Below are 17,963 nucleotides of genomic sequence, written 5' to 3' on the forward strand. Positions count from 1 at the left end.
TCGACAGTCAGGCATTCTGACAGTAGTTCAGAAGATCAAAAGGGCCTATCTTAGTGAAACCTTATGGGGCTTATCCCAGTCTGAGCAAGTAAATTATCTCAGTCTGAGTGAGTGATGTAGCTTAGTCTGAGTGAGTGGCTTATCTTGGTCAGAGTAAGTGACTTACCCCAGTTTGAGTAAATGATTTATCCCATTCAGAACGAGCGTCTTATCCTGGTCGGAGTGAATGACTTACCCAGTCGGAGTGAACGACTTTCAGCATCTACCTGGAACTGGAGAAACAACAAGCAGTCTGGGGCCTGCTTTGACTTGCCTTTTGATTTGTCCAACACATCTCCCCAAATGACCAGCCTCCTCATGGGAGGAGAATGAAGGCTGGAAACAGGGGGCCCACCCTGAAGCAGACAAAGCCAACAGCTCAAATTGACATAACTACTTAGCAGGAAAGGCTTCTCACTGCCTGATTCAACTATACAACACGAGAAAGAAAGAGCCTTTCTAACTAGTGAGTGCTGCTTTCTCTTACAAGCTGTTCTCTGCACAGTGTCATGCTGGTTTCGATTTCTTTCCAACTTTCTAATACTTTAATTAGGTTATAACAGTTACGAAGTTGGATTCTAACAATTTAGTTAAAATAATGTTGTATGTAAGTTGCTCAATAAATAGTTCAAAGGTTAATATTGGACCACACAACTAAGATGATGTCATTGCTATCTTGCCCTATTAGTCTGTTGTGTGCAGCGAGAGAGCTGAAAGATTCTCTGGGAGCTGAAGGAGGGAGTTTTTCCCTGTAAAACTGTCACCATTGTGTTTCTCCAACCATGTCTCTTCAGCTACCCCAGTAGCCTTTTATTCCATCCTCCATCATGTGTTTCTCTGTCTGTTGCCTTCCTGTTAAGTCAGTGTGTCTCCATCTGTTAGTCAGTGTTCTCTATTAGTCAGTGTGTTCCCTATCTTACTCATAGAGTCAGAGTCATTTAAGGTACAAAAGGAGGCCATTCGGCCCGTTGGGTCCATGCTGGCTTTCCATGGAGCTATACAGTCAGTCCCACTCCCTGTAGCCCTGCAAGTCTATTTCTCTCAACTTCCTCTTCAAGTCAATAATTGTCTCCACTTCCACCACCCTTGTGGCAGCAGGTTCCAGGTCATTACCATCCACTGCATAAAAAAGTGCTTCCTCGTATTCTGCCTGCATCTTTTACTCTAAAGTTTCAATCTGTTCACCAGTGTGTTCTCCCTCTGTTAGTCAGTGTGTTCTCTCTCTGTTAGTCAATGTGTTCCCTCTGTGTTAGTGTGTTCCCTCTCTGCTAGTCAGTGTGTTCTCTCTGTGTGTTGCTCAGTGTGTTCTCACTCTGTTAGTCAGTGTGTTCTCTCTCTGTTAGTGTGTTCTCTCTCTGTTAGTCAGTGTGTTCTCTCTGTGTTAGTTTGTTCTCTGTCTGTTAGTGTGTTCTGTCTGTGTTAGTCAGTGTGTTCTGTCTGTGTTAGTGTGTTCTCTCTGTGTTAGTCAGTGTGTTCTCTCTGTGTGTTACTCAATGTGTTCTCACTCTATTAGTCAGTGTGTTCTCTCTCTGTTAGTCAGTGTGTTCTCTCTCTGTTACTGTGTTCCCTCTGTGTTAGTCAGTGTGTTCTCTCTCTGTTAGTGTGTTCCCTCTCTGTACGTCATGGTGTTCTCTCTGTGTGTTGCTCAGTGTGTTCTCACTCTGTTAGTCAGTGTGTTCTCTCTCTGTTAATCAGTTTGTTCTCTCTGTGTTAGTCAGTATGTTCTCTCAGTTAGTTCTCTGTGTTAGTCTGTGTGTTCTCTCTCTGTTAATCAGTTTGTTCTCTCTCTGTTAGTCAGTGTGTTCTCTCTCTGTTAGTCAATGTGTTCTCTCTGTGTTAGTGTGTTCCCTCTCTGCTAGTCAGTGTGTTCTCTCTGTGTGTTGCTCAGTGTGTTCTCTCTCTGTTAGTGTGTTCTCTCTCTGTTAGTCAGTGTGTTCTCTCTGTGTTAGTTTGTTCTCTGTCTGTTAGTGTGTTCTGTCTGTGTTAGTGTGTTCTCTCTCTGTTAGTCAGTGTGTTCTCTCTCTGTTGGTGTGTTCCCTCTCTGTCAGTCAGTGTGTTCTCTCTGTGTGTTGCTCAATGTGTTCTCACTCTATTAGTCAGTGTGTTCTCTCTCTGTTAGTCAGTGTGTTCTCTCTCTGTTACTGTGTTCCCTCTGTGTTAGTCAGTGTGTTCTCTCTCTGTTACTGTGTTCCCTCTGTGTTAGTCAGTGTGTTCTCTCTCTGTTAGTGTGTTCCCTCTCTGTAAGTCAGTGTGTTCTCTCTGTGTGTTGCTCAGTGTGTTCTCACTCTGTTAGTCAGTGTGTTCTCTCTCTGTTAATCAGTTTGTTCTCTCTGTGTTGGTCAGTGTGTTCTTTCTGTGTGTTGGTCAGTTTGTTCTCTCTCTGTTAGTCTGTGTGTTCTCTCTCTGTTAATCAGTTTGTTCTCTCTCTGTTAGTCAGTGTGTTCTCTTTGAATTAGTCAGTATGTTCTCTCTGTTAGTTAGTTCTCTGTGTTAGTCTGTGTGTTCTCTCTCTGTTAATCAGTTTGTTCTCTCTGTGTTAGTCAGTATGTTCTCTCTGTTAGTTAGTTCTCTGTGTTAGTCTGTGTGTTCTCTCTGTTAATCAGTTTGTTCTCTCTCTGTTAGTCAGTGTGTTCTCTTTGAATTAGTCAGTATGTTCTCTCTGTTAGTTAGTTCTCTGTGTTAGTCTGTGTGTTCTCTCTCTGTTAATCAGTTTGTTCTCTCTGTGTTAGTCAGTATGTTCTCTCTGTTAGTTAGTTCTCTGTGTTAGTCTGTGTGTTCTCTCTCTGTTAATCAGTTTGTTCTCTCTCTGTTAGTCAGTGTGTTCTCTTTGAATTAGTCAGTATGTTCTCTCAGTTAGTTCTCTGTGTTAGTCTGTGTGTTCTCTCTCTGTTAATCAGTTTGTTCTCTCTCTGTTAGTCATTGTGTTCTCTCTGTGTTAGTCAGTTTTGTTGGCCAGGGGCTGCAAGAAGTATAGAGTCTGTTACAAACTGCTGGATAGTTCATGAACTATAGTAACCGGAGCTCAGACACTGGCCGCTGCTGATAAAGACCAGTTTGAACTAATTAATTTATGTGACAAGACAAGGAGAGAGATCACAGGAATAGAGCCTTATTTGGACACGGTGTGATACCGGGGTCTTTGGACCTGGGCCAATAAGGAGAAGATATGAACGAGGTGAGCAGGCCTAAACCAACCGGAAAGAAACAGCACAGTTTTGAAGAGATAAGAAAGAGAATAAGTATGGAGAAACTCGGGCATAGAGCCAGCGAGAAACTCCGGAGACCAACCATCGCGATAGTGGAAGACCCTGCGTGAGCAACGCGACGACGACATGAAAGAGAGAGAGAACGGAACGCCTGGCCAGCGTCAGCTCTCCCCTTTTTCGGGCATTATCCTTTGTTTTCTGTGACTATGTCAGGGAAAGGTCAGAGGAACCTAGTGGGTGCGCTTATCAATTCTAGTTAGCTTTGTTATTAACTGTATAACCCAGTTTGAGTTGCATGCTTTTGTTTAACCTAGTGTATAAGCCTTATTCTTACATTGTACAACAACGTGAATAAGGTAAATTGATAGTTAAAGGAAGGACTGAGTTTCCTCCTCTTTGTACGAAGCCATTAACTGTAGCCAGTGGATTAGGTGGAGGGTGGCTCTCCTGTAACCCCGATATCCCAAACACCCAGCCTGAGCCTGAATTAAGAGGACTTAGTCCCACGTGACGGCCAGGATCAAGTGGGTGAAGGGAATAAAGGGGCCAAGGGGGAGTTGACTCCGCGCGACGTTTTACAGTTTGTTCTCTCTCTGTTAGTGTGTTCTCTCTGTGTTAGTCGCTGTGTTCTCTCTGTGTTAGTCAGTTTGTTATCCCTCTGTTAGTGTGTTCTCTCTCTGTTAGTCAGTGTGTTCTCTCTGTGTTAGTCAGTTTGTTCTCTCTCTGTTAGTCAGTGTGTTCTCGCTCTGTTAGTCAGTGTGTTCTCTGTGTTAGTCAGTTTGTTCTCTCTCTGTTAGTCAGTGTGTTCTCTGTGTTAGTCAGTTTGTTCTCTCTCTGTTAGTCAGTTTGTTCTCTCTCTGTTAGACAGTGTGTTCTCTCTGTGTTAGTCAGTGTGTTCTCTCTATGTTAGTCAGTGTGTTCTCTCTCTGATAGTGTGTTCTCTCGCTGTTAGTCAGTTTGTCCTCTCTCTGTTAGTCAGTGTGTTCTCTGTGTTATTCAGTGTGTTCTCTCACTGTTAGTCGGTGTGTTCTCTGTGTTAGTTTGTTCTCTCTCTGTTATTCAGTGTGTTCTCTGTTAGTCAGTTTGTTCTCTCTGTGTTAGTCGGTGTGTTTTCTGTGTTAGTTTGTTCTCTCTCTGTTATTCAGTGTGTTCTCCCTGTTAGTCAGTGTGTTCACTATGTTAGTCAGTTTGTTCTCTCTGTGTTGGTCAGGGTGTTTTTTATCTGGTAGTCAGTGTGTTCTATTTGAGTTAGTCAGTGTGTTCTCTCTCTGTTATCCACTGTATTCTCTCTGTGTCAGTTAGTGTGTTCTCTGTGTTAGTATATTCTCTCTGTGTTAGTGTGTTCTCTCTGTGTTAGTCAGTGTGTTCTCTCTGTGTTAGTTTGTTCTCTCTCTGTTATTCAGTGTGTTCTCCCTGTTAGTCAGTGTGTTCACTATGTTAATCAGTTTGTTCTCTCTGTGTTGGTCAGTGTGTTCGTTCTCTGGTAGTCAGTGTGTTCTCTTTGAGTTAGTCAGTGTGTTCTCTCTCTGTTAGCCAATGTATTCTCTCTGTCAGTCAGCGTGTTCTCTGTGTTAGTATGTTCTCTCTGTGTTAGTCAGTGTGTTCTCTCTGTGTTAGTCAGTGTGTTCTCTCTCTGTCAGTCTGTTCTCTCTGTGTTAGTCAGTGTGTTCTCTCTGTTAGTCAGTGTGTTCTCTCTGTGTTAGTCAGTGTGTTCTCTCTCTCTCAGTGTGTTCTCTCCATGTTAGTCAGCGTGTTCTCTCTCTGTCAGTGTGTTCTCTCTCTGTTAGTCGGTATGTTCTCTGGCTGTTAGTGTGTTCTCTCCGTGTTAGTGTGTTCTCTCTGTGTTAGTCAGTGTGTTCTCTGTGTTAGTGTGTTCTCTCTGTGTTCGTCAGTTTGTTCTATCTGTTAGTCAGTCTGTTCTCTCTCTGTTAGTTTGTTATCTCTGTATTAGTCAGTGTGTTCTTTCTCTGTTAGTCTGTGTGTTCTGCCTGTGTTAGTCAGTGTGTTCTCTCTCTGTTAGTCAGTGTGTTCTCTCTGTGTTAGTTTGTTCTCTCTCTGTTAGTCAGTGTGTTCTCTCTCTGTTAGTCAGTGTGTTTTCTCTCTGTTAGTCAGTTTGTTCTCTCTCTGTTAGTCAGTGTGTTCTCTCTCTGTTAGTCAGTTTGCTCTCTCTTACTGTTAGTCAGTATGTTCTCTCTCTGTTGGTATGTTCTCTCTCTGTTAGCCAGTGTGTTCTCTCTGTGTTAGTCAGTTTGCTCTCTGTTACTGTTAGATAGTGTGTTCTCTCTGTGTTAGTCAGTGTGTTCTCTCTCTGATAGTGTGTTCTCTCGATGTTAGTCAGTTTGTCCTCTCTCTGTTAGTCAGTGTGTTCTCTGTGTTATTCAGTGTGTTCTCTCACTGTTAGTCGGTGTGTTCTCTGTGTTAGTCAGTGTGTTCTCTCTGTGTTAGTTTGTTCTCTCTCTGTTATTCAGTGTGTTCTCCCTGTTAGTCAGTGTGTTCACTATGTTAATCAGTTTGTTCTCTCTGTGTTGGTCAGTGTGTTCTTTCTCTGGTAGTCAGTGTGTTCTCTTTGAGTTAGTCAGTGTGTTCTCTCTCTGTTAGCCACTGTATTCTCTCTGTGTCAGTCAGCGTGTTCTCTGTGTTAGTATGTTCTCTCTGTGTTAGTCAGTGTGTTCTCTCTGTGTTAGTCAGTTTGTTCTCTCTCTCTGTTATTCAGTGTGTTCTCTGTTAGTCAGTTTGTTCTCTCTGTGTTAGTCAGTGTGTTCTCTCTGTGTTAGTTTGTTCTCTCTCTGTTATTCAGTGTGTTCTCCCTGTTAGTCAGTGTGTTCACTATGTTAATCAGTTTGTTCTCTCTGTGTTGGTCAGTGTGTTCTTTCTCTGGTAGTCAGTGTGTTCTCTCTCTGTTAGCCACTGTATTCTCTCTGTGTCAGTCAGCGTGTTCTCTGTGTTAGTATGTTCTCTCTGTGTTAGTATGTTCTCTCTGTGTTAGTCAGTGTGTTCTCTCTCTGTTAGTCAGTGTGTTCTCTCTGTGTTAGTCAGTTTGTTCTCTCTGTTAGTCGGTGTGTTCTTTCTCTGTTAGTCTTTGTGTTCTCTCTCTGTTAGTCAGTGTGTTCTTTCTGTGTTAGTCAGTGTTTTCTTTCTCTGTTAGTCTGTGTGTTCTCTCTCTGTTAGTCAGTGTGCTTTTTCTGTGTTAGTCAGTGTTTTCTTTCTCTGTTAGTCTGTGTGTTCTCTCTGTGTTAGTCAGTGTGTTCTTTCTCTGTTAGTCAGTGTGTTCTTTCTCTGTTAGTCAGTGTGTTCTCTCTGTGTTAGTCAGTTTGTTCTTTCTCTGTTAGTCAGTGTGTTCTCTCTCTGTTAGTCAGTGTGTTCTTTCTGTGTTAGTCAGTGTTTTCTTTCTCTGTTAGTCTGTGTGTTCTCTCTCTGTTAGGCAGTGTGTTCTTTCTCTGTTAGTCTGTGTGTTCTCTTTCTGTTAGTCAGTGTGTTCTTTCTCTGTTAGTCTGTGTGTTCTCTCTCTGTTAGTCAGTGTGTTCTTTCTGTGTTGGTCAGTGTGTTCTTTCTCTGTTAGTCAGTGTGTTCTCTCTCTGTTAGTCAGTGTGTTCTTTCTCTGTTAGTCAGTGTCTTCTCTCTCTGTTAGTCAGTGTGTTCTTTCTGTGTTAGTCGGTGTTTTCTTTCTCTGTTAGTCTGTGTGTTCTCTCTCTGTTAGTCAGTGTTTTCTTTCTCTGTTAGTCAGTGTGTTCTTTCTGTGTTAGTCAGTGTGTTCTTTCTGTGTTAGTCAGTGTTTTCTTTCTGTGTTAGTCAGTGTCTTCTTTCTCTGTTAGTCAGTGTGTTCTTTCTCTGTTAGTCTGTGTGTTCTCTCTCTGTTAGTCAGTGTGTTCTTTTTGTGTTGGTCAGTGTGTTCTTTCTCTGTTAGTCAGTGTCTTCTCTCTCTGTTAGTCAGTGTGTTCTTTCTGTGTTAGTCGGTGTTTTCTTTCTCTGTTAGTCTGTGTGTTCTCTCTCTGTTAGTCAGTGTTTTCTTTCTCTGTTAGTCAGTGTGTTCTTTCTGTGTTAGTCAGTGTGTTCTTTCTGTGTTAGTCAGTGTTTTCTTTCTCTGTTAGTCAGTGTCTTCTTTCTCTGTTAGTCAGTGTGTTCTTTCTCTGTTAGTTAGTGTGTTCTCTCTCTGTTAGTCAGTGTGTTCTTTCTGTGTTAGTCAGTGTGTTCTTTCTGTGTTAGTCAGTGTTTTCTTTCTGTGTTAGTCAGTGTCTTCTTTCTCTGTTAGTCAGTGTGTTCTTTCTCTGTTAGTCTGTGTGTTCTCTCTCTGTTAGTCAGTGTGTTCTTTTTGTGTTGGTCAGTGTGTTCTTTCTCTGTTAGTCAGTGTCTTCTCTCTCTGTTAGTCAGTGTGTTCTTTCTGTGTTAGTCGGTGTTTTCTTTCTCTGTTAGTCTGTGTGTTCTCTCTCTGTTAGTCAGTGTTTTCTTTCTCTGTTAGTCAGTGTGTTCTTTCTGTGTTAGTCAGTGTGTTCTTTCTGTGTTAGTCAGTGTTTTCTTTCTCTGTTAGTCAGTGTCTTCTTTCTCTGTTAGTCAGTGTGTTCTTTCTCTGTTAGTTAGTGTGTTCTCTCTCTGTTAGTCAGTGTGTTCTTTCTGTGTTAGTCAGTGTTTTCTTTCTGTGTTAGTCTGTGTGTTCTCTCTCTGTTAGTCAGTGTGTTCTTTCTGTGTTAGTCAGCGTTTTTTTTAAGTTCATTCATGCCTGCTGAATTCCTGCCAGTAAATGATGTTGATGAAGAATATGTTATTGTTGGCGTGAGTTGAGCAATGTGAACAGGACTGCAGTTGGTATAAGTGTGGTGGGAAATGTCATCTGATGTTTAATTGCTGTCTAACTGTTATAAAATTATTGAAACCAGGAAACAGTGCTGTTTGACTGGGCAGGGCAAGCGAGCATGTGGTAAACCCTCAAGAAATACATCCAACTAGAGTTTCAACCCTACAGCTAGAGAGTACCTTACTCACAGGTAAATGTGTGGCCTGAAGGCCTCAGGGCTATAAGGGTTAACTTGTGCGGACGTATTGTATAGATTAATCTTGTATTCCCATGCGCATAGAACATTAAGGGTGATTTAATTGAGGTGTTTAAGATAATTAGAGGAATTGACAGTATAGATAGAGAGAAACTGGCTCGTCTGGTGCAAGAGTCCAGATCAAGGGGGGTAATCTTATAATTAGAACTAGGCCATTCAGGGTTGATGTCTAAATGCAATTCTTCACAACAAGTATAGTGCAGATCTGAAACTCTCTCCTGCAAAAACAACATCAGAACATAAGAAATAGGAGCAGGAGTAGGCTTTGCGGTTCCTTAATGCTGTCATTCTGTTAGAGCATGGCTGAACTTCTACACTAACTCCACTTTCCCACCTTATCCTCATACCTCAAAAATCTATTGATCTCAGTCTTGAGTAGACTCAATGTCTGAGCATCCATAGCTCTCTGAGGTAGAGAATTCCAAAGATTTACAACCTTCTGAGTGAAGAAATTTCGCTTCATCACAGCCCTAAATGATCAACCCCTTATCCTGAGAGTGTGGCTCCTAGTTCTCGGCTCTTCAGCTAGGGGAAATGGCCTCTCAGCATCTACCATGTCAAGCTCTCTAAGAATTTTATATGTTTCAAATAGGTCACCTCTCATTCTTCTCAACTCCAGAGACTATACCCCTGTTGTCATTGATCTCTCCTTATAGAACAGCCCTCTCATCCCAGGAATCAATCTCCTGAGCATCTTTTGCACCCACTATAAGACAAATATATCCTTCCCTTGGTGAGGAGACCAAAACTGTACATAGTTCTTCATTGTGGTTTCACCGAAGCCCTGTATAATTGCAGCAAGACTTCCTTAGTCTTATACTCGAACCCCCTTGCAATAAGGACGAACATACCATTTACCTTCTATTTTGCTTGCTATACCTGTTAACTTTCTGTGCTTCGTGTAAAGACACCTAAATCCCTCTGAATTGTAACATTTACTAGTCTCTCACCTTTTAAGAATTATTCTGCTTTTCCATTCATCCTCCCAAAGTGTATAATTTCAGGCTTCCCCACATAATGCTCCATTTGCTCAATTACTTAATGGTCCATACCCCTTTGCAGCCTCTTTATGTCCTCCGCTGACTTAGTTTCCGACATTACTTTGCACTGTCAGTAAACTTGGATATGTTGCACTCAGTCCAGTCATCTAACATAGGTTGTAAATAGCTGAGGTCAAAGTAATAATCCTTGCGGCACTCCACTAATTACACCTTGCTGTCCTGAAAATAAGAGCAAAGTACAGCTGATCTTGAAATCCGAAATACAACCAGAAAGTGCTGGAAATACTCAGCAGGTCTGACAGCATCTGTGGAGAGAGAAACAGAGTTAACGGAAATGTTGGGCAGAATTTTACCTGTCCCTGGGTGGCGGGCTGGGAGTTTGAAGGGGGGGCGCCAGTAAAATAGCGGGGAGCTGTATCGCGATGGCTCAGTCCTGCTGCCGGTGCGTTTTCCCAGTGCTGGATGCAATGCAGATTGGCTGACTGCTCCAAGGAAAACATTTTACGAAGCTGTCAGCATTTTGCTGACCCCAGAACATCCCCTGCTGTGTGGTGAGGCAGCCAGCTTAATGGAGTGAGCCTCCCTGTGCTAGCCCAGGGGGGGAGAGGGGGGGCCATTGGAGCCAGAGGCTCCAAGGCGCAAAGAGCAGCCCTCGCATTCCCAACCATCTCCCCGGAGGGGTTTCCCTCCAACCTTTGGCCACAAAAATGTACCTACTGGCGGCTTGAGGTCTCCTGCATGCCCTAGCATTAACAATCCTCCCATTGCCACTCCTGAGGCTTCTGAGTTTCCGGCCCTCTCATTGCGCCTTCAGCATCAGGAACCTGCCTGCCATCCTTAATTGGACAGTTGGCCCCTAGATGGCCAATTAAGGATGGCAGGCAGGTTCCTGATGCTGAAGGCGCAATGAGCAGAATATGGCAAAATTGCTGAGCAGGTCCACTGCAGGTAAGTGTGGGCTTGGGACCAGCCTTTTGCCCTAAGGTCGGGCTCCTGAGCCCATGGTAAAATGCAGGCCATTAACATTGTTGTCTCTCGCTCCACAGATGCTGCCAGACCTGCTGAGTATTTCCAGCATTTTCTGTTTATATCCTGTTTATTCCTACTCTCTGTTTTCTGTCCCTAACCAATCCCTAATCCATGCTAATATATTACCCCAAATCCCATGAGCCCTAATCTTGTGTAGCAACCTCTTGTGTTGCGTCTTATCAAATGCCTTCTGAATATCTATTGAGGCCAGGGGATCAATTAAAAATTTCAAAATTGAGATTGATCGAGTTTTGTTAGGCAAGGGTATTAAGCATTACCGAAACAAGGCATGTAAATAGAATTAAGGTATAGATCAGCCGTGATTTAATTGAATGCCTGAACAAGCTTGAGGGGCTGAATAGCTTACTCCTGTTCCTATGCTCTCATTTATTTTTTTATCATGCAAGTCATTTTTATTGGTTAATTGTCACCACTTGCGGAGTTACTAGTGGTGTACTGCAAGGATCTGTTTTGGGGCCACTGCTGTTTGTCTTTTTTATAAATGACCTGGAAGAGGGTGTAGAAGGGTGGGTTAGTAAATTTGCGGATGACACGAAGGTCGGTGGAGTTGTGGATAGTGCCGAAGGATGTTGTAGGGTACAGAGGGACATAGATAGGCTGCAGAGCTGGGCTGAGAGATGGCAAATGGAGTTTAATGCGGAAATGTGTGAGGTGATTCACTTTGGAAGGAGTAACAGGAATGCAAAGTACTGGGCTAATGGGAAGATTCTTGGCAGTGTAGATGAACAGAGAGATCTTGGTGTCCAGGTACATAAATCCCTGAAAGTTGCTACCCAGGTTAATAGGGCTGTTAAGAAGGCATATGGTGTGTTAGCTTTTATTAGTAGGGGGATCGAGTTTCGGAGCCACGAGGTCATGCTGCAGCTGTACAAAACTCTGGTGAGGTCGCACCTGGAGTATTGCGTGCAGTTCTGGTCACCGCATTATAGGAAGGATGTGGAAGCTTTGGAAAGGGTGCAGAGGAGATTTACTAGGATGTTGCCTGGTATAGAGGGAAGGTCTTATGAGGAAAGGCTGAGGGACTTGAGGTTGTTTTCGTTGGAGAGAAGGAGGAGGAGAGGTGACTTAATAGAGACATATAAGATAATCAGAGGGTTAGATAGGGTGGATAGTGAGAGTCTTTTTCCTCGGATGGTGATGGCAAACACGAGGGGACATAGCTTTAAGTTGAGGGGTGATAGATATAGGACAGATGTCAGAGGTAGTTTCTTTACTCAGAGAGTAGTAGGGGCGTGGAACGCCCTGCCTGCAACAGTAGTAGACTCGCCAACTTTAAGGGCATTTAAGTGGTCATTGGATAGACATATGGATGAAAATGGAATAGTGTAGGTCAGATGGTTTCACAGGTCGGCGCAACATCGAGGGCCGAAGGGCCTGTACTGCGCTGTAATGTTCTAATGCTAATTCTAATTATAATTGCTGCTTCAGTCCCAAATTGTAGGTGAGTGGAAAAGTCCTTGCCTGTGAGCTGCCTTTCTGATGTTGCCCTTTCCCAAAACATTGTACTGATAAGACAAGAACACAGTGCTGGGAGCATCATGCAAGGATTTACCTGGCTTGTGCCTGCATTGTCCTGTGGCAATTTCCATATGGTTGCTAGATTTATCTGTACCATTTTACTGGCAGTGCCAGCTCCACATTGGCCGATTGGTACAGTTGTATTTCGACCCCTGTAAAGATCGGACCGGCCACAATGATGTTTTATGCTCGGCTCTGGGATTTATTATTCTCAGTCTCAATTAAATAGTTAGAATAGAGAATGCAGCATTTCCCCAGTCCTATCCTTTAGCTCCCCAGAAGTTTATATGCAGCGTCTGAAGAGGAATTTTCTGAACACATACAGTTTTAATTCCCATCAAGGTTCAGATATTTTTCTCACAAGCTGCAAAACTCTTCTTAAAAAAAAAGTATTTTCTCTCCCTGCCACGTTTAGTGACAGCTGTGGCTCAGTTGGTGGTAGTCTCTCCTCTGCTACCCAGGCCACAGTGAAAGAGGAGGTAATTAATGCACAAGAAGGATTTAAAATTGATAAAGAGGAGGTATTAAATAGGCTGTCTGTACTTAAAGTTGATAAAGCACCAGGACCGGATGAGATGCATCCAGGGATACTAAGGGAAGTGAGAGTGGAAATTACAGAGACACTGGGTTATATGTTCATAAGTCATTGAAGTTGGCAGGACAGGTCAAGAGAGTGGTTAATAAAGCATACAGTATTCTGGGCTTTATTAATAGGAGCTTTGTTACGCCAATGTGTTTTGTTGAATGATAATTTTCTTTGGTCCACTAGCTGGAGATCTGAATTTGTCTTTGTTTTTAAAAGACATTTTTAAAAGACAAGCTGCCAGCAAAGTCATCCTTTCAGCTTAAGATGATCACCTGGTTTGTAACACTATATCCTACATTGCAAAGAACAGTGAGGAGAGAGACGAAATGTCTGCTAATTTCCCAGCAAGAACCAAGACCCAGGAAGTTTAAAGGATCTACCTGTTCTCCTAGCAAGCAGAGAAATACTGCTAATGTTTGAATGACTGAGTGATGGTCATGTGACAAGCCCCTCCCCATCTGTGGTTTTTAAGATGGTGTTTACCTCAGCAGCAGAGGAGAAGCCACCGGACACTGACATGAGCGTACCCTGAGTGAGGGTTCCTCTCTCTCTCTCTTCATTTCAGCTTGAAAGCTTTCAAATCCTGCCTGTTGACTGACCGCCTTTGCATACTCCAGCTACAATCAGAAACCCCGTTGGAGGAAATCATCTGCATCGCTATCTCCAAGAGACTCACTGAACCAGCCATCTACCTCTTCAAACTAAAAGCGTCAGGACCACTGAATTCAGCTAGAAGCCAGCTGAATCACCAAACTTAACAGACTGTATACCCTGTTTTTTATGAACTCTAACTCAACCAATCTACCTTTTCCCACTCTGTGACCTATTTGTGTGTGTGTAAACCTCCAGATTGTGTGACAGTAAAAATTGGCGCATTGTTTGTTATTTTATTGGTTCGGTTTAGGTACAATAAAGTTAACCTCATTCTTTGTTAACTCAAGAAAACCTGTTCGGTTGGTTTTATGATAGTAGCAAGTAAGTAATCAAACACCTACTGAATTGGCCAGTACATCAACTTTAAGAAAGAATTAAACCTGTTGTGCTCCAACAAGGAGAGGGAAAAGAGGGAAGCCCTTCAACCCTCCCTCGTTTGACTGTAACAGGCATAGAGTTCAAGAACAAGGAGGTTGTGTTAAATGTATATAAGACACTAGTTCGGCCCCGGCTGGAGTATTGCGTCCAGTTCTGGGCACCGCACTATGGGAAAGATCTGAAGACATTGGAGAGAGTACAGAAAAGATTAATGAGAATGGTTCCAGGGCTGAGTAACTTCAGGTATGAAGACAGATTGGATAAGTTGGGACTGTTTTCCTTGGAGAAGAGAAGGCTGAGAGGAGACTTGTTAGAGGTATTCAAAATCATGAGAGGTCTGGACAGAGTGGATAGGGAAAATCTGTTCCCTCTCGTGAAAGGATCGGGAATGAGAGGGCACAGATAAAAGTGATTGGCGAAAGAAGAAAAAGCGACATGAGGAAAAACTTCTTCACATAGCGAGTGGCTAGGATCTGGAATGCACTGCCTGAGAATGTGGTGGAGGCAGGTTCAATTGAGGTATTCAAAATGGAAGTAGACTGTTATATGAAAAGGAAGCATGTGCAGGGTTACAGGGAAGAAGGCAGGGGAGTGGCATTAAGTCAATTGCTTATCTGGGAGCCAGTGCAGACACGATGCGCCAAATAGCCTCCTTCTGTGCTGTGAGAATTCTGTGATTCTGTGAGTCGAGTCACAAGATCGTGGGTTCAAGTCCCACTCCAGAGACTTGGGCAAATAGTCTGAGCAGGTGCTCTCAGTGCAGTACTGAGGGAGTGCTTCACTGACCATGGTGCCATCTTTCAAATGCAACGTTAAACTGGGCTTCTGTTTGCCTCATAGATGGATGTAAAAGATCCCATAGTACTATTCAAAGAAGAGCCAATATTTATTTCTCAACAAACATCACTAAAAAACTGCTTTTTGCGGGACCTTACTGTGTGCAATTTGGCTGCCGCATTTCCTCGTAAATCTCCTCTGTACCCTCTCTAGTGCAATTACATCCTTTCTGTAATGAGGTGACTAGAACTGCACACAGTATGTAAGTTCTGGCCTAACCAATGAGTTATACAGTTCCAACATAACCTCCCTGCTCTTGTATTCTATACCTCGGCTAATAAAGGAAAGGATTCCCTATACCTTCTTAACCACCTTATCGACCTGTCCTGCTATCTTCAGGGATCTGTGGACATTCACTCCAAGGTCCTTCACTTCCTCTACACTTATCAGTATTTTCCCATTAATCATGTATTCTTTTGCCTTATTTGACCTCCCCAAATGCATCACCTCACACTTCTCCAGGTTGAATTCCATTTGCCACTTTTCTGCCCATCTGACCAGATCATTAGTATCTTCCTGCAGCATACAGCTATCCTCCACCCCGTCTACCACACCCACACGGCCAATCTTTGTGTCGTCTGCAAACCTCTTGATCATGCCCTCTACATTTACATCCAAATCATTAATATATACCACAAAAAGCAGGGGACCCAGTACTGACTGCTGCAGAACACCACTGGAAACAATCGCTAAAACAGCCGTCAACAATTACCCTTTGTTTCCTGCCACTGAGCCAATTTTATATCCACCTTGCTGCATTTCCCTGAATCCCATGGGATTTTATTTTTTTAACCAGTCTGCCATGTGGGACCTTATCAAAAGCCTTGCTAAAATCTATGCAGACCACATCAACTGCCCTACCCTCATCTATCTTCCTTGTTACTTCTTCAAAAAATTCAGTCAAGTTGGTCATCCATGCTGACTATCCTTGTTAACCTGAGCCTTTCTAAGTGACAGTTTATCCTGTCTCTCAGAATAGATTCCAATAATTTCCCAGAGGGTTGTGGATGCTCCAACATTGAATACATTTAAGGCTGGGATAGATAGATTTTTGGTCTCGCAGGGAATCGAGGGATATGGGGAGCAGGCAGGAAAGTGGAATTGAAGCCCAAGACCAGCCATGATCGTATTGAATGACGGAGCAGGCTCGATGGGCCATCTGGTCTACTTCTGCTGCTAGCTCTTGTGTTCTTGTGTTCATGTGAAAGGTTTTGGGAAACCAGGAGGTGAATTATTTGCCACTGGATCCCTAGACTCTGACCTGCTCTTGTAGCCACAGTATTTATGTGGCTAGTCCAGTTAAGTTTTTGGTCAATGGTGACACCCAGGATGTTGATGGTTGGGGATTCAGTGATGGTAATGCTATTGAATGTCAATGGAAGGTGGTTTGACTCTCTTCTTGGCTGCAGTCCTTGTGTGGTACACTGATATTGAAAGTTTTAGAAGTTGAAAGATTTAAGACAAATTGTTAAGCTTACCCTTGTTAAAAGTTGTTTACAAGTACAGCATACAACAATACAAAACCACGCTGAAAAATACCTATTGAAAAATTGGAGCTCTTTGCATTACAGTTGGAGGAGATTAAGGGGTGATTTAATAGAGTTGTTTAAAAGTATAACAGAAAGGGACAGAGTAGAAGAAATAGGCTCTTTGCAGTGATTGAAGAGGCTGAGATTACGTGTAAAAGATATAGGACAGAGAGCAGAAGAAACCTTTTTACACAGTATTATGAGACTGTGGAATTCATTTTCAGAGGGGGCCATGACTGGAAAATCTGTTGGAGCTGATGCAGTCCAAGTGAATAATTTGCTTAATTAATTAATTAGTTAATATTCAAAGAATACGTGTCTAAAGAGGAAATTGTACAGATTTTTATTCCTGTGTGTGGGGCCAAGACCCTTTAAGTTGGAGCAGAGAAGGATGGGGTTTAAAGGAGATGAGAGTTGGAGAGCTTCTCTCAGATGGTGTGTTACAGCTGTTCAGTTATTGTTCAGTGAGGTTTAACTGAGCTGTACATTGCAGAGTTCAGGGAGCCTTCAGGAAAGGACCTCTACTTACCAGGATCTCCTCAGGGATGAACTTTGTCCTCCTCCTTGCTCCCATAACAGCCATGCCTTCGGCCCAGTGGCTCCTCCCAATCCTACTCCCGAGCCTCTATTTGCTCCTGCTCATTTCCCTGCCCCGTTGCTTCAGATCTGGACATTCCCACAATCGTGCTGCTGTCCTATCCCTATCTGTCCTTCCATCCTAATGCTGTTGGTGTTCTTGTCCTCATCCTGTCCCCATCTCTACCTCTGCTGGTATTCTTCTTTCTGCCTCAGTATTTATTTATTTATTTAGAGATACAGCACTGAAACAGGCCCTTCGGCCCACCGAGTCTGTGCTGACCATCAACCACCCATTTATACTAATCCTAAACTAATCCCATATTCCTACCACATCCCCACCTGTCCCTATATTCCCCTACCACCTACTTATACTAGGGGCAATTTACAATGGCCAATTTACCTATCAACCTGCAAGTCTTTGGCCGTGGGAGGAAACCGGAGCACCCAGTGGAAACCCATGCGGTCACAGGGAGAACTTGCAAACTCTGCACATGCGGAACCCAGCATTGAACCCGGGTCACTGGAGCTGTGAGGCTGCGGTGCTAACCACTGTGCCACCCATATTTACCTTGAATACACCAGATTAATATTGCATGAATTGTGAGTCACACTGACCATGTTTGTGAATGATTGTTCTGCACATTCAAAGTATCTGAAGCTGTGGGAGTTCAGCAGGACCAATTCACTCCACACATTCCCCCTGCAGAGTACTGTCTCATGTAACAGAACCAAGCCCCCATTCCCAGAACCCCTCCCCCCAGAGTACTGAATCCTATAACAGCACTAAGCTCCCATTCCCAGAACCCCTCCTCCCAGAGTACTGAATCCTATAACAGAACCAATCCCTCATCCCCAGAACCCCTCCCCCACTGTACTGAATCCTGTAACTGGACCAAGCACACCAGTCCCTATCCCCTACCCCAGGCTCTGTTTTAGTAACCTCTGGTTCTCCACTGTATTGAATGGTACAGGCTAAACTCAGCGACTGACGGGAAATCATCCTATTCTGAGCACTCTAAATATTCCGGAAACAGACTTATTATCAAAATAATATAATCCCTCTACAACCACACGTGGAGATTTAGAGGTCAGCCCCAATTACACTAACAGCCCATAATTATACATATAAGTTTGAGGCAGTTTCCTTTTTTAGAAAGGCCTGGCTGAGCGGAGAGTCAGTCTGTCTGAACTTGACATATTGCTCCTCCTTCCACTGTTGTTCAGGAGCAGCTGGTCTGCTTGGAATTGGTCAATTGTTGAACTTCAATCCAGTTGACTGACTGGTACAATTTACACAATACTTCCTATAGAATGCTTTAGTAGATAGCTGAGGGATTACATCCTGCGCTCGTCAGAGCCTTACCTACCATAGGAACACAGGAACATGAGTAGCCGTTCAGCCGCTTGAGCCTGCCCTGCCATTCTATTAGATCATGGCTGATCAGTACCTCAACTCCGTTTACCCATCTTTGCTCCATATGCCTTGATACATTTACCTGACAAAAATCTATCAACCTCAGTCTTGTAAGCTGCAATGAACC

General features: G+C 43.3%; 1 long non-coding RNA gene across 1 annotated transcript; it reads left to right on the forward strand.

The window, feature by feature from the left end:
* The first annotated feature begins 204 nt into the window (after positions 1 to 204).
* On the forward strand, positions 205 to 13,329 carry LOC137347079 (uncharacterized). The gene is made up of 3 exons (XR_010968857.1): positions 205 to 505; positions 8,117 to 8,224; positions 12,629 to 13,329. It is a non-coding gene; the product is annotated as an uncharacterized lncRNA (long non-coding RNA).
* The last annotated feature ends 4,634 nt before the right edge of the window (positions 13,330 to 17,963 follow it).

This window comes from Heterodontus francisci, chromosome 31 (assembly GCF_036365525.1).
Source record: "Heterodontus francisci isolate sHetFra1 chromosome 31, sHetFra1.hap1, whole genome shotgun sequence".
Lineage (NCBI taxonomy): Eukaryota > Metazoa > Chordata > Chondrichthyes > Heterodontiformes > Heterodontidae > Heterodontus > Heterodontus francisci.